The sequence below is a fragment of the Diadema antillarum genome, unplaced genomic scaffold (assembly GCF_040938485.1).
Source record: "Diadema antillarum isolate AM-2024a unplaced genomic scaffold, OU_Dant_1.0 seq00000229_RagTag, whole genome shotgun sequence".
NCBI classification, from domain to species: domain Eukaryota; kingdom Metazoa; phylum Echinodermata; class Echinoidea; order Diadematoida; family Diadematidae; genus Diadema; species Diadema antillarum.
This window is the reverse complement of record NW_027271279.1, coordinates 714,709-731,490: the sequence shown is the minus strand read 5'-3', so window position 1 is coordinate 731,490 and position 16,782 is coordinate 714,709. Positions and strand designations below refer to the sequence as shown.

General features: G+C 39.6%; 1 protein-coding gene across 1 annotated transcript in view; it reads right to left on the bottom strand.

The window, feature by feature from the left end:
* LOC139729250 (uncharacterized) overlaps positions 1-16,782 on the bottom strand; it is a 243,738-nt gene that overhangs the window by 138,757 nt on the left and 88,199 nt on the right. The gene's annotated exons all lie outside the window — the stretch shown is intronic.

The following is a 16,782-nucleotide window of genomic DNA, read 5'->3' as shown; positions in this document are numbered from 1 at the left end:
ATTTCCGTTTTCACAGAAGCCTATGTAGTCGGACACCGAACAGGTGGAGGGAGAAGCTGAGAGCCTGAAAACAAGACTAGTCTGAGGGCTGAACTCTCTGTGGATGAATAATGACTGTGCATGTTTGTGAGTGTATGTGTCTCCTGATGGGGATGTGACAATCAAAATATTTTTCTCGCTGTGGAATGAGAGGTATGCGAGAAGGGAGGTAGAATTCCACAGATCAGACTGATTTCTCTTCTTCGGTTATTTTTCTCTCATCCTTTAGAAAGTGAACAAATTTGATGTTTATTGTCTCAAAATGGTAGAGTTTACAGATTTCCAGCAGAATATGGACAGGATTTTTTTTCTCTTTCTCCTCCTTTTTGCTTTAAATCCTCCTCTTAACATCAAGTGATGAGGGCGTATGTAGGTGACCGTCTTCTAAAGTTTCGGTACCGAGGATTTGAATTCATGATGGAGTGGACAGCCCCACCATCTATCGATATAATGCTCCCACACTCACCACATGCATAATTCAGAGGGCAGGGAGGAAATATGGATTCACCTTGCTATCAGGACTTGCAACAGATTTCTAGCCTGTGGCTCTACAGAATGATTTCATATCTTCCCATGTCCACCTCAGAGGAGCTTGAAAGTGAACCCAAGGTGGAGACAAATAATCACTGGTAAACATCCACCAAGTCTGTAACTTGACATGCATGGCAACCAGTGAGAATCCACTACCCTACCCTCCTTTATTTTCTATACCCTAATGAGAGGGCTTTCATACTTAGAAGAACTTGTTTGTACACACTATTTACAAAGGCATTTCATCATATTTGCATCATTTTTTATGAGCCTGGATGCAAACTTTAAAAATACATTTCTTCCATATACATCGTTCAAATCACATTCTGCCATCTGCCAAACATGGAGGGAGGGGAGGTTTTTTACAATCATGTTTTAATTGCTCAATTCTAGATGCACATTTGTAAGGGTTGCTTCATTGGTGATCTTGGATGACATTTAATTCTGAACAGTTTGACTGCTATGACACTGAGGGGGTGGAGCCCAGCTTGACCTGGCATTTAATTCCTCTGAGGTGCGGGCATGTATATAATGTACTCGTACATACATATCACAAGCTTGATATTTCATGGACGTAAAATAGCGTTTACGGCACAGCCATTTTATGGAATATTGTGTAAAGTGAGCAATTGGCATGCTAAGAGATCCGTTTCTGTGTCTGTACACTCTCAATGACCGTACGCACATTCAGAAACGTAAAATTACAAACGAGTTCTCTTGTAAGTGTGAAAGCCCCTTTGAGACTGGAGATCACAACAGGCATCCTGAAGCATCAGTGGGTATTTTAGGATTGTATCACCAAAATGTCTGGCCAAAATGAATCAAATAACACTTGCACTCAATTTTCCTTAATCTTTCTCCTTGTACTTCCAAAGCATCATCAACCAAATATCTAAAAATCATCCTGGAACCATTCTTCAAATTCATCCCCTTTTGCTGGTAAGTAATTTGCATAAATTCATCGATATTCCTGCATGTGGGAAATTGTCGTAGTTACCACTTTGGATCTGTTAATGCTTGTCTTGCATTCTGCAAGCACTCATTTTTTATAATATCTCTGCAATTTTCTCTAAAGATAGGCAATAATGCAAAAGTCAAACTGCGTGGTATACCATGGACCTCGGAGGCAGTGCATGACACACTTTATAGGGTGGATCTGATCAGGTTAAAAGCAAGGCCTTTTGTTATCACAAATACTAATTCTTAAGGCTGATTGACAGCGTCTGGACCTAGGAGGGTTTCTCACAACTCCATAGAAGACTTTTCATTCAAACAGGAGATATCATCTTGTCTAGAGACCCAAGGATAAAATGATATGGTGTTATCTTTCTTCTGTCTTTCCTTTTTTTTTGGGGGGGGGGGGGATAAGGGGCAAGATTGCTGTCCTATGATGATTCTTTTCTCAGCTAAATGTCAGGTATGATGTAAGCTATAAGAGGTAGTTTTTAGTGATTGCATCACAGAACCATGGCAGCCAGACGATTTTTGTCATATCTTTTAAGGGAATAATGATCTGCCACTGGCAAAGGGTGGGAAAATCTCATACTCCATCTGTGTTTATGCATTGCCTGCCATATTGGGAATGTTTTCATTATTGATGCGATCCGGAATCAAAATCATGATTTTGTTTGGTCATCACATTGTAGGGGGTCTATATCAAAGAGACAGTGAGGAGTGGTCAAGACAGGGAGATGACCCTTCTGAGCAGGTGTGTGACTGGTCATCCTCACAGAGGTCACAAGCAAAGCACCAGCTGACCATCTCAGGAATGTCCTGGAGAATGGACGTCATCGGGTGTATTTCAGAGGATTTGACAGGTATGCGGACCTGCCCTTACCTCCCATCTTCCGACATGCTACCAGTGAGTGAATGGGGTATAGAGCGAACCCTGTGTGTGTCAAACAGGGCCCTGGACCCCGTCCGGCGGAATTCCTCAAAGTCCCGCTGAAGATCTGTCACGATCAATCGCAGCAACTGAGTCAACACTTTTTAGGGGAAAAATCTCGGCAACGAGTGTTTCCCCCAACCGCTGCAGCATGCGCGGCTCCTCGGGACTAGCCTCACCTCAAGACTTCGGGCTATTTGTCACACAAATATCCCTGTTTGGGGAAACACATACATCTGTCTTCGGTTAAGACTCTTCCGTTCAACTCCATCCCCCTCGTCCCCCATTTAAAACGAAAAAGTAGAATCCTCGGCTCTCCTGATGAAGTTGTATACCATCGATCATTCCATTTGAGAGTTCAGACGACCGACACTGCTTGCGTTTCACTTACCCTTGCCCTCACTGTTTATCTAGACTCCACCTGACGGCATCTAATGGAGGACCCTATTCTCCTCCCTTTCCAGGGGAGGATCTTTCTCGCATCAGAATGAGATGGGATACACTCAGTCACATGGCACTGGGCAAGAGGCTGGGTAACCCACCCACCCATCCTTTATACCCAACTCATGGCTTAGCCTTCTTCAAAGGCTCTCATGCAATTATCCCAGACTGTCATGAACGAAACGCTTAAGAGCTGAGCGCATCGAGGAGAGGGTCTTTTGAGATCTACAATTGTGAATATCATTCATGACAAGGGAAAGCCTCTGCATGTATAGTTGGCATGTTGTAGGTCTGAGATATAAACACATTCAAAAAGACTTTGCATTCATCATCTCTACAGAAACATAGTTTATCTCAAACGTGTTTGAGAACACACTTTTTTCTACATTTCGAAAAGGCGTTTCTAACCCCATAATCAAGACAGATATGCATTTATCAAGTGCACAAATCTCCCTAAAAGTTGTTCGGAAATCTCTATTCTATGCCAGAAGTGAGTTGATAAACACACTCTTTGACCAATGAAATGGCTCAATTGGCACACTGGCAATCAGTGCAAAATGCTATATATGCATGAGCTTCTTTGGACACAAGTTTGCCAACTGGTTGGGAACTAAATGCTGGCAATGACACGTGGCAAATCAAAATCATAAGTTAACAAATTTGGACACATTTCCTAAGACCATCTCGCAGTGAATCTTGCGACTTTTGAAAAGTTACCATTTTGTCTTTAACGTGCTCTTAGTCATGAACCACAAAACAAATCATTCTCTTTTTCTCACAAGATTTATTTGATAAGTTTAGGAATACCCCTGCCAAATCCTATTTTGCTCAAAACCTTTTAGCTAAAAAGTTACGGCATTTTGATTACGGGGAGTTACTGTTTTGTTGTTGTTGTGTGCAGATTATGTGATGATATCATATATCTTGCAGGTAGTCATTTGGTTTTGGATGAGAAATCACCAAGGAATGGGAGCAAGTCACACTGTGAATGCACTGCCATGCGTTTTCCACAAGTATTTGACAAAATGCTTACGGCTCATTTTATAACTGATGTCTCTCGTTTGAAGTGCTTAATGGTCCGTGTATTATCTGTGAATTAATTTTGCCAGTATATCCAGTTAGCCCGTCATTTCAATGACTACAAATGTGCACTCCAAAAAAAAGTACAGACTCAAACACATATATAATTAGGCCTATAGCAAAGCACTATTCAGCAATACTTTTTTCTGTGTTAAGAATGATTTCTTTTTTTTTATTGTGCAAAACCTGAACAAATTACGTAGCATATAGTTTTAACATTTCCAATATCGTGAGAAATTTGTAAACCTTTACTACTGGGTAAGAATACCATATTTAATGTAGTGAGAGAAAATAATTTTGCAGTAATGTCTATCATGCTACAAAAAGTACAGTATTTGAAGGAGTATAAACTTTGGATTCCTTTGAACAAACTTTATATTGGCCACATAGTTCTGCAACAATTTAAAAAAAATAACGCTCTTCATTGTGAACTAATCAATAGCAAGAGAGTAAACCAGTATTTCTATTTGAATCATACATTATGTCATCATTATATTTCTTTTGTTTATGATAATGAAGAATCCCCCTCTACCAGTGCAGTGATGCATTCGGGATGCCTCGATCACTCAACGTCAATACTCGATACATTGTGTACATAATGTCCGTCAAAGGCAGAGAGCTGCTAGTGCAGGCATCCCGGCATCGTATCATCCAGACGAGATTATCTATCACAGATGACACTGAAGCATCACCGTGGGGATCGGTAGCAGTGAGGACTGTAAATAATTGATTGGCACTCAACACCTCATCAGCTATGCCTAATGAAAATACACACGGCCCTAGCTCAGATAGAGATACAACGGGTCAGGTCGTCCATGAGGCACAGTTTAAAGTCCCCACGAGGTTTCGTCAGTCAAGGACGTTATCCTAACTTTCTGTCCATTTAATATCTATTTTGAAAGGTTCATTAATGTAGAGTCATTCATATCACAGCACTGTTTCCACTAGCAGACATTTTTTTTTTTAAATGTTAAACATTGCAACCACAAAAAACACCAACATGAATATATACATGTACTTTTGGGACTCCCTGATTTGATAGTCAGCAGCTATATTACTGTAATCAATTAAAGCAATTTCTTAACACAGTTACTCACAAACTTCAAGGGAGAAAAAAGAAATAGGCTTACTGTTCTCTTCCTATATATAAGTATGTGACTGAGCAAAGTACCTCACTAGATTTATGAAACCACACACAACATAAGGTTTTTAATCTTCCATAGTCTATCAAAGACATGCTGCACTGTGTAGTAACGACTTTAATACAAAGAACTTTACCTTTCACATGCAGGCAAAAAAAAAAAAAAAAATCTGGTACTAAAGACTGACATTTACCACAAAGGAAAAGTTCCTTGAAAGGTCACTATACACTCAAGAAACAGTGAATGGTATAAGGTGATGTGTACATGTAGGGCCTACAATTTTAGCAAAGGAACTACAGAAAAGCATGTCTACGCAAAGGGGGTCTGGAAAGAGTAGACTAGTAAGCACTCTCCCAGGGGTTATCAATAGTGTAACTTCACACCACACGCTTGCCACAAACACCAAGCATTACACTTCAGCCAGTCCTACCCCCTGCATGTCAATAAACAATGGGGAGTGGGTGGAGGGTCTATCTCTAGTCAGACCGAGATCACGGTCACTTCCAGCCGCCCAGGCCCCCTTACCTCTTGCGTCCACTCACACTGGTCCCAAAGTTCTTGACCTTCTCTTTTCCTTACCACTTCTGAATTTTTTCAAAATGTCAAACCCACTGAACTCTCTGTGCCACATGTCAATTATACACCAATACACTGGCCGCTGGCTTGTCATCGATAGTCTACATAGTAGACCCTGAATCAAGGCCAATGACATTACATGTGTAGGAAATAGACAATGTGTCCCGTCAAAATTATTTCCAGTTTGATATTTGACTGCTTGCTAATTGAAATGATAATTTCTTCTCCTATTTCTGACCAATAACAGCTTCACTTTCAGCACATCATCACTGATTACAATGACAAGTAATAGTAGGTCCCTATACTGTGAAACATGATATACTCGAAGCACGAAATTTTCGTGAATTGGAGCCGACGGCCTTTTTCGTGGCAAGACATTTTCGCGAATTGCCACTTGCGTTCAATGCATGTAGTGTATATAAGAAATTTCGCATACATTTTAATTTCGCGAATCTTGGCGCTCGCGAAATTCGCGAAATTGGAATGCACGCAAAAATTCGTTTTACAGTAAACTCTAGAAAACACTCAATGACAATAGTGCCAACATGTGATCCGACTCCTGCTGATATACACCATGGCAGCCATGAGGTAAATAAGCTCCATTACTGCGGAATAATGAGCAAGCCGCTAAAAACCTGACAGCATGCATCCATGCTTTCCACGAGAATAGACATCAACTATAAAATATACATCACTCACACCATTAGCAGCCACATCCACCACATACACACACACATACAGACAAAAAGAATCATCTCCGTTAAATGTCAGGTGCAACATCAGAGCAATTATGTCTTGCCTTGCGTGGGAGAGTAAGGCAACAGGCCTAAAAGGAGAAAATCTCATTCTGAATGCCTGTGATGGTACGTCCGTCCGTCCAAGCAGGTATTTTCTCAAGAGAAGAGCAAATTTCACTCACCTGCGCCAGACATCCGATGGAGGACAAATACTGAATTTCCCAATTCTAACCCTTTTTTGCCCAGGTTGCAAATTGCTTCCCTGGATCGCCCTCTTCAGACCAGTGCATGTGAATGTTCCCTTCTTTGTAAGAAACTATGGTCAAATATGAAATTCTACTCCCCTCTGATGTACATTTAATATGCTTTATGTTTAACTACTGTCAAACAAGGAATGTTCACATGCATTTTCATTTCACGAATTTCGCGAGAGCCAGGATTCGCGAAATTGAAATGCACCAGAAAGTTCTCGTCCACACTATATGCATTGAATGTTATATTTCATGCCACAAAAAAGGCAGTCAGCTCCAATCGCGAAAATATTGTGTTTTACAGTATACTAAAACAGTTATTAACAGTAATACCATGTCGATTAATTTGTTTTACTTACTCGTGACTTCATCCAGCACAACATCAGAATGATTGTACAAGAAGGTTTGCCTAAAACTGTGAAGTTATTTCCACCATATCTTGTAAATATTCACTTATAACCATAGGAATCTATCATTCCCATCATGAATATTGTTTAGTTATAAATGAAGGCAATGAAGTACCGGCATCAGATTTGTCAAGATGTTATGTTATTACATATCTTCTTTGACAAATAAACTTGGCTTCTACATATATCATTTAAAAGCAACTTATATTACAGGTCTTTAGTATCAAAACAAGGCACTCACAACAGTTTGCATCATGGATACATGATCACGATAATAAGAATGTAGTTTAGAGATTCTCACTGGGTAGGAGTTCATGTCAAAATAACTGCCATGTCATAGAGGCCTACACATAAATGACACTCCACTGGTTTTATTTCTGCTATGGTCAAATTGTTGATTGTTGCTCCCAAATTTCGGTTTGCTGCTCGGATGCCAAAATTTATTGATAACAATGTTTTCTTTCATTTCAATTTGAGATACACATTTTCAAAAAAAATGGTATCCAACACTCGAGTTGAAGTATGCAATAACAAGATAATCAAGGAAGAGTTCTTCTTTTAACGATCAATTTTCTGCACTGAATAATTCTACTTAGTACTCTATTCACACATGATTTTCTACAATAAAACCGATCACTGAAAAACTAAACAATGGCCAGTACATTTTGTTACAGCTATAAGGCCTACATGCCAAAACTTCCAAATGTTTCCAGAAACAACAAAACAACACAAGTATGACTCTACGGAGCTCTCCGCTTTTTGCATTGAGCATCTCAGGAACTTTATCACTAGTGTGAAGTCCTCCCCTCCAAACCCCAGCCACCTCTCCATGTGGTCAGTCTGACTAGGGGTGGTGTCCTTATCAGGTCAGTGCTTGGAGGGGCGATGAGCTGGGCCCAGGAAGAGACTGACCTTGGGCAGGGGTCAAAGACAGGGGTCACTGGGGTCTATTTTGAGAGAGCCCCAGCTGGACATCAGTCAGGACAAAATTCTCTCCCTCTCTCCCTCTCTCTCTCTCTCTCTCACTCACTCACACACACACACACACACACACATACACACACACACACACACCACTGGATAGTCAGTTTAGGGAGGCGAGTCTCACCTCCCTGGTCTCACCTCCATGGCCAGTTTGAGCATAGGGAGGTGTGAGCTCTCCCCTCACCTCCCTGGTCTGTGACCACTGGTACTCATAAAATCAGACCTGCATCCTGTCTATTACCAGTTTGGTATCCATGCTCTCTCATCTTTTCTCTACATCCAATCAGATCTGGATTCAAAGTACACAAACTAAATGCCATAATTCTAACCTGCCTATTCATGTTGTCTTTTTTTTTTTTCTCTCTCTACCAGCTGAGACCTCTACTGAAACATTTTTCCATCTTTGGACTACAAAACCAAACAAAAAATGCCCGTATACCTTTGAAAACTTGTTGAAGGCATTCTTCATTCTTTCTAAAAACATGTAACACCCACAGAACCCAACCCAATTACACTAACTTTCTGCTCACAGTGAATTAAGCAGTTAAGATTAGTATCAACAAATTTGATATCCCTCTGTTTTTATTTTCATTTTGTTGAATTTTACTTCTACCATCTTCACAATCCTTTTTCTCTCACATCCTATAAATCTCCTATCATATTCCTTCTCCTTTTTGTCCTTATATGGCAGTTTTTATCATCTCTCCTTCTCTCTTTTGTCTATCTATTCCTTCTCTTTCTTTCAAACTTATTTTGTCTCTCCATCTATCCATTTGTCGCACTCCCTTTCTTTCACATCTTTTCTTTCCCCTGTATATTTCATATCCTCCACATTTCCATGCACATGATAAGTCATGTTTGCCATAGTCTCATCTCAAGTCTGTATGTTATTTTTCTCCAACCTTTAATCAGCTGAATGCACTTTATGAATCAAGTCTCTGAACAAAGAAACTATCATTATACTGTTTGACATTTTCAGTCACGTAACACTCAAAAGCAGTGAGATTTTGACGTTTTTTACACCACTGGCTACGTCTAAACCGAATGAGAGTTGATAAAATGGCCCCCAAAAATGGCAAAAAGGCTGGAAGTCAAAACTAGGATGGTAAGTGCTTGAGGACTTTTGTCAACATCAACCCTGGGTAATAAAATGGACAGGACTAGAGGCTGAACCTTCAGGGTCAACATTTGACTAGCCTTTTTTCAAAGTCCTTCACAATCAGTCAGGAGGCAAGTGAGCTGAAGCTGCGCACATCAGCGCAAGGGCCATTTAAGGACGTTCCTCAGTTGAGTTTGTGCGCATCCTAGCTGCGCAGGTGTCAGTGACGTAACAAAGAGCGTAGAAGCGCATGCACGAGTGATGAGCTGAGCTAGCTGAGCTGAGCAGCTGCTAGTAGATCGAGCTAGAGTGTGGTATGTCTACGTACGGATACCCGACAGCTCCCCACCGCGGCCGCGCCGGGCAGCCGCGCTGGGCGGCCTCGCTCGGCTCGCGTGCCGACTGTACACGTTACAATCTGTACATACCACGCAAAGTTCAGCGGTCCGAGCCGCATATACATGGTCATTGTAGCACAACACTGATTAACGGAATCGCGAAGCTTGGAAGTGGAACAGAGCTGTTTCCATTTTCAATCCAAAGATCTGTTTTGTGACATGAAGTTCATTATCCGGTCATCAACGTGGTAAAGTCGGGTGCTAAGGCACCAAGGGCCTATAGGCCCTAGTCGGGGTCTAAGGCTCACTAGTCTATTGGACTAGGTGTTAAAACAACAACAACAACAACAACAACAACAACAACAACAACAATAACAACAACAACAACAAAACTAGCATATGACACACATTTCATCTTTAGGTCTAGCAGCTAAAACAATCTGAGTGTCTCTGTTAAAATCTAAATTAGATCTAAACTTGTCATTACTAGTAATACAAAATATTGGGGTTTTTTTTTAATTTTTGGTTACAAAATACAAGGTCACGAAAGTGTTATCAAACAAGACTATTCATCACTTTCACCATTCATATATTATTATTTTTATTACCAAATCTGGTGTAACAAAAGGAGAGTCATTTTTTTTTTTTTTTTTTTTTTGGGGGGGAGGTACTTCTCCATAGCTTACAACACGCACTTTACCAACCACTGCAACAACCAACACTGTATGCAATCTACAATCAACGTCATTGTATTAAGATTTGTTTTTCATTTGGAGGACCGTCAGACTAATGCCAAAACTCCCATTTCCTTATATTTATTCTTCTTCCTCCATTATCACTTTTTGTACATAGTTACAGCAAGTGGGTAAAACAAACAAAAAGCGTGCATATCAATAATATGGAGTTTTCCACGCTTGCATCCACATAATATCATTATGGCTGTGGAAGGGAAATGATAACAAAAACGCACATGGACCTTTCTTTCTGAATATTTTTCACCATATCACTGCAATTGTGACATGTTTTTTTTTTGTGTGTGTTTTTTTAAAAGAAAATGGGTTTTTGAGTGAACCGCATGAGATTCATGCATCCTAGCAGAGTATATCCCTGCATTGGTTCCTGACCAGATTTGGGGGTCTTACGATGATTTCCGTCGCAAGGAGGCTCTGCTAGCACTAAAACGAGCACATGAACCCCCCCATTTTTACAATTCTTCTGCATTAAGTAACGCTTCTTCTACAATATGATAAAGTTTCGTAAAATTGACATTGGTTTTGAATGTACAGCATGACATTCACGAACCCCACCTATAATCAGGACACCCACGAGAGGTTTATAACCAGATTTTGGGGTCCGGTGAGGTGATTTCTATCATCTGGGGATGCTGCCAGCACAAAAATTAGGACATGAACCCCCACTTTTTATTGTTTTTCTGGAATTAGTAAGCCTTCTTCTATAATTTGGCAAAGTTTCGTGAAAATGACATGGGTTTTGAATGAACAGCTAGCATAAGTTTTATGAACCCACTTGTCAGGGTATCCCTGCATAGGTTCTTGACCAGATTTTGGGGACTTACGATGATATATGTCGCATGGGGGCGCTGCTAGCACAAAAACGAGCACATGAACCCCAACTTTCAATTTTTTTCTGGAATTAGTAAGCCTTCGTCTACAATTTGGTCAAGTTTGGTGAAATTGACATGGGTTTTGAATGAACAGCATAAGCCTAATGAACTCATCTTGTCAGGGCATCCCTGCATAGGTTCCTGACCAGATTTTGTTGACTTACGATGATATATGTCGCATAGGGGCGCTGCTAGCACAAAAACGAGCACATGAACCCCCACTTTTGATTGTTTTTCTGGAATAAGTAAGCCTCTGTCTACAATTTGGTAAAGTTTCGTGAAATTGACATGGGTTTTGAATGTACAGCATAAGTTTTATGAACGTTGTCCTTTTGCTCACCCCTAACAGAACACTTTTGCTTTTGCTCACCCCTAACACCCCTCTTTTTTCTCCCTTTTTTTCCTCTCTTTTTTTCCTCTTCTTTTTCCTTTCCTTTTCTCTCTTTTTCCTCTTCCCAATCATTTTGATGTCAGTTGACTTCGGTTCGTTTATTGTGTTTTATATTGATGTTTTGTGTATTTTTCTGAGGGTCCCATATCGTACAAGCTTTGCTTCTTAGTGGGACCCTCCACTTCCATCCTCATCCTTAGTTGACTTGTATTATACGCTTTATGTATTTAACAAAGATGTTATCACATCTACTTTTCACTTTCATAATTTTCTTATGTACCTTTTCAAGTTTTGTTATGTATCACAAATATCCCGTGTATACGCAATGTACATAAAGTTCTTTGTTCATTTTGATGGAGGTGAAAAATAAAGTTGAAAGTTGAAAGAAAACGTCGATGAGAAGGATTTGAGAGATTTTGGTGTTTTCTGCCGCGTGAGGGCGCTGCTTACTGAAGAATGAGAGTGTAAACCCTAACTTTAAAACCTTTTCCTCGTTTTGGGTACCCTTTTCTGCAATTCTTGCAAATTTGGAGAAAATAACGTGGATTTTGAAAGAATTATGGGGATTTACGTTTGTCATTGCAGATTTTGTTGCCAATCATGGTCTTGATCATGTAACGCTATCATTTTGGTACAGGACGGCAGATTAGTCATATTCTTCAAAGTCCCGTAGAAGAAAAACAAGCACATGAACCTATGGTTTTATTTACATATTTGGGCTTCGGATGGGTCAAGGTTACGGTATGGAAAGTTTCAAGAAAATGACATGGATTTCACTTTAACTGAGGAACGTCCTTAATATAGGGCCTACCTGCGAATCAAATGTGAATTTCTATTCATGATCTTGTTAACCCATTGAGGATGGACTAATTTTGCTGCAACGCGCTTTTCCCATAGATCCCTGCCCGAGTATAGTCGGGACTCTTCCTCAACGGTTTAATTAGCATACCATTCCTACTGAATAAATGAATGAATCAATCAAATAATGGTTAGTCACTTCGACCGATGTCACTGTTGAATTCACCCATCTCAGCTGTTGGTGTGAAATGTAATGTGAATGAGTTTCTTTGAATAGGACCATGCTGATTGGTTATGATTTCTGCTACCTAACAACGGTACAAAATTTCAGCAATTAAGCACATTTCTAGGAATTCGGAGATGTCTCCAAAGGCACTCTTACTGGAGGTTAGACTCTGTCTTGTGTGATGGTGACCCTCTGCTTGCTTCTCTTGTAATCACCAAAGAGAAAGGACCTTGTTCAAAGGCTAACATTTGATTGGACAACTACACACTTGTGAGCAAGACTCAACATGCATTTGACCATAATCAGCATTTTGAAACATGATTAATACAGTTGCGCTCCTAGTCACTTTCATGTAAATGCCCACTCACAACGCACAAAAAGGTGCATTTATGATCTGCGATTCTCTCTAATCATGTTTACTGGGGAGGCATAAATGCAAATCATATTTACAATTGGAAATTCTTTGCTATCATGGTAACTAGAGAAGCATAAACACAAAATCATGAAATCTGAACAGCTCCTTACAACAGGGGTTTATCATTTTACAATTTGCAGTGCATTTTCACAAAATCAACTCTCTCTCTCCAGTTCAAACAAAAAAATGAGCATAAACAGAACTCCATGAACAGCATTCTGGATCAGCGCTTCAAAATGCCGATTCTGCCTCTGCAAATTCAGTGTAAACACACCCTCACTTGGACAGGACAGCAGTGGGAACAGACGATATTAAAGAGATACGCCTCATCTTTATGCATGCAGCCTAGGCTTCTTAGACATGGATCTGGGTTGTTTGTAAACAGCCAGTTGAAATTGGCGCGATGATAACTTTCCTCTGGGGACAACCTTAAGTCCTTAGTCCGACATGTGTAAAGAAGGAATTTGTTGGGGAGTCACACAGGAGATTTTTTATTATCTGGGACAAGAAGACAGGAAGGGAAACTGATATATATGAATGATCTGCCATTCTGCATTCAGTATCTCTGGTAGGACTACATCTTCCTTCAAACCTGTAAAAACAGCACTACATTTTCTCTTATATAACACTCTTTTCTGACACAAAGCCAAAAAGAAGAAATAATAATAATTATAATAATAATAATAATAATAATAATAATAATAATAATAATAATAATAATAATAATAATAATAATAATAATAATAATAATAATAATAATAATAATAATAATAATTATAACATCTTATATAGTGCATAATACAAGCATAAGTGTCTATGCACTTCACATTCATAACATTATGCATAAGTAGACAGCTGACATATGATCAGATGTTCTTCTACTAGCAGCATAATGCTGGCAACAAAGCCTGAAATCTTGCACTGATTGCTAATTTCAAAAAATCCACTTCATAACGTCCACTTACCAAACAAATTACAATATACTGTAAAAGTGTAAATTTTCGCGGTGTTGAAATTTTCGCGCATTTCGCGTATTCAGAAACTAGCGCGAAAATAAAAGCACGCAAATATTTTTGCTTGCCATATGTTCCTGTGCGTGATGTCTTGATTCAGCGGAATTAAAAACACGCATTGCTCTTCTTACCCGGCCAAGCGCGAAAAATTAGTCACGAAAATATCCACTTTTACAGTAACATACTTTGCAACTGGTGAGCTAGGAAAAAAAAAATATCTCTTGCATAAGACCCTGCCATATTGCAAAATCAAGAAACCGAGAAAATGGAGGAAAGGAAACACTTCTATCAATACAAATCTTCATCTAGGCTTTAAGACAGATTCTTCAGTCCACATGAAGATTAAAGGAACTGTCAAAAAATACCTCCAGTTTCTGAAGGAATAATCATATTTTTCAGGGCATACATTTCCAATTTATCTCCATGAACATAACGACTAATAAAAAAAAAATATCCAAGGACATACTCTTCATTTTGCAGAGATACTACATCTAACTTGTCCTATGCAGAATTTCACGCACCACCTATGTGGTGACAAGGTTATATACCACGTACATGGTTGCTAGGTGACGGTTACAATTTGCACAAGTAGGTAGTTTTTTTTTTTCTCTCTCTGTCTCCTCTTGTATTCCTGCATGGGGGTGGGGCATATCAATTTTGCTTGTAATTTGTGTGCCAACAACAATTGGTAGCTACTCTGGAATGTGGGTTAATGCCTTCTGTTCGACATTTTTTTTTTATTCGTTCTCGTAAAGAAGTCAGGTATACTCTTGGACGAGAGAAACGAGTCTCTGAAAAATGACACTCTCGTAAATGAGAGGAAGAGAATTAACAATAATGAACGTTTACTTCTGTGTGTATATGTGTGTGTGTGTGTGTGTGTGTGTGTGTGTGTGAGGATAGTATGACATGGCGCTCATTCCAAAGTGACATTCCTCGCGTTTCTTCTTGCAGGCTCTCTCCAATGTCGCTGCTAGAGATTCCAGAGCAAAGCATTTGGCCTCGGACACAAAAAAAAAAAAAAAAAAAATGAAAAGACTCATTCATAGATCCTGTCGTCAGCAGTGAAATGTTGAAGTCCCCTCCTCACATGCAGGCTCGATTCCAATTACACGGCATGTGAAGAGGCCGAAAGGGTACAGAAGGTAAATATATTACAAGCATAAACTTCTTCTTCTTTTTTTTAATTTTCAATGTCAAGCAAGAATTCCAACCATTGTTAGAAAACACTCCATTGGTTTCTCTCTTCTTGTCTCCCCTCTCTATCATTCTCTCTCTCTCTCTCTCTCTCTCTCTCTCTCTCTTCCTCTTTGTCCCCTCCCCCCCCCCCCCCGCCCCCTTAATGAGGTAAGCATCATAGGTTGTCAATACATGCTCCAAAATGTGAAATCCACTGCATACTTGAACTATTTCTTCATTCAGAGCAAACAATTCCAACACAAAAAAATTGTAGCAGGTTCATTAAAATGAAATAAAAATAAGACAGCCAAAGAATTTAAAAAGTTCTTATTTGTAGTTTCACAACAATGTACACAATCAAATCAAGTGATGTTGTTGTCTTCCAGCTGTGTTGTTCATTAAAAATTATATGAAAATAATATTTTTGGTCAGTTACTCTCTAGAACCACCCCCTGCCCCTCCTCATTCAAAATATCACAGTACTACAGTCATTATATCTCTATTGAAAGATATGCTGCATATGAAATCTGTTCTTTCATTACTTCATTCGATGAAAGAAGGTTAGGTAAAGACTAGCATACAGGGCAATGGGAGACTTGTGAAGAAATGATATCATCATCTAATCTAACTTGTACTGACATTAATGACCATATCAATGTCAATGATTCATTTAAATCAAAACAATTGAATTTATATCACTTCCATGTTTCCTATATACTTTCCTAATATCTTTAATTGCTGAGGAGAAAGGTCAGCATTTCCCGTAGTCAACACCGAGCAGAAAAAAAAAAAAGTTTGGAGAATTTAAATTCATCTTACCATAAATTCATTTAGCAATGCAATAATTGTACAGTGTGAATAGTTATTTCTGAGCTAGAGTAACTCAATTGCTTCTCAAGAACCATAGAGTGGATAGGATAGCAAATAAGAGATGCTACTATTACAATCTAGTAGTATCAGTTACTATCAGCACCATGCTCTCAATAGAGAATCTGTCATATATATTCACTCAAGTATGACAATAAAATATGTGACACCACCTCAAGACACATTGCCATGGTTACCAATTTTTTTCCTGTTGAACCACAAGTGGTACTGTCATCAGAGCAGGGCAATACACAAATATGCAGGGGTGGGACTGATAAAACTCTGGAAGGAAGGGGAATGGGGAAAACATAATGGGTCGGTTTCATTTTTAGCCGCACCAGATCATCCTCTTTGGAGGGGAATCTTATTAACATCTCCCGCCCGGTCCTTTTTTTTTTTTATCCTTCTTTGGGGGGCTTTGGAGATGATGGAACTTCTATGGTTACCTCCCTAATTGCATGTGGGACCCCAGAGGATTTGAGGAGGATCGGTTCATGTGTCCCGTGAAGAAGAAGAAGGGGGAAAAAGGAGAAGAAAAAATTGGAGAGATACCACACACCTCTCCATCTTCTCATCATGTCTTCTATGGAAGACTCTCTCTCTCCTTTGGGCGCATCCCATGTTATTTGGAGGGAGGTTGTCCCTATTGCCGGTAACCTCGCAATTTGTCATGGACCCACGTCTAGCACACATCGCTTGCCAACATTTCCTCTCTTTGCCTTCACGTTTTGATCAAATGGCCACCCATCCTGAGACGAG